Source organism: Plasmopara halstedii (genome assembly GCF_900000015.1).
Source record: "Plasmopara halstedii genome assembly, contig: Scaffold_2956, whole genome shotgun sequence".
Taxonomy (NCBI): Eukaryota; Oomycota; class Peronosporomycetes; order Peronosporales; family Peronosporaceae; genus Plasmopara; species Plasmopara halstedii.
The window spans coordinates 924,318-924,881 of record NW_020189861.1 but is presented as its reverse complement, the minus strand read 5'-3'; positions in this window follow the sequence as shown (position 1 = coordinate 924,881).

Sequence of the window (564 nt, the reverse complement as noted above, 5' to 3'; positions counted from 1 at the left end):
CTTCGCCATCGGCTGTGCACTGCTGCAAGCAGACGCCGAGGGGCGAGATTGGGTGATCGCTTTCGTATCTCGACAGATCAAAGCTGCAGAGAAGAATTTCCTCGTTCATGACAAGGAGCTACTTGCGATGAATTATGCACTTGTCAAGTTCAGGGTCCACCTGCTCGGCTCCAAGCCGTTTGTAATTTACACCGATCATGCGTCACTACGCACTGCGACTCAGTCGCCCCACCTCTCGCAGAGGATGGCTAAATGGCTATCCTTCTTTGCAGAATATAACTGCGAGGTGAAGTATAAGCCGGGAAAGCAGAAGGCTCTGAATGATGCATTGTCATGTAGACCAGACTATGAGCTTGCTCATGTTACAACGGTAACGTCGTCTGTGACGGATTTGATCCGCACCGCGTATGCGGGTGATGGGATGTGTGTAGTGCTGCTACGGGCTTTAGGAAGCAAGGAGTTTGGAAACTCGGACTAGATATTGTCACCAAGACGGCGTGCCCGATTGCACCGATATTCGTTGAATAACGACTTGCTATATTGTAGCACCGATGCAACGGATAG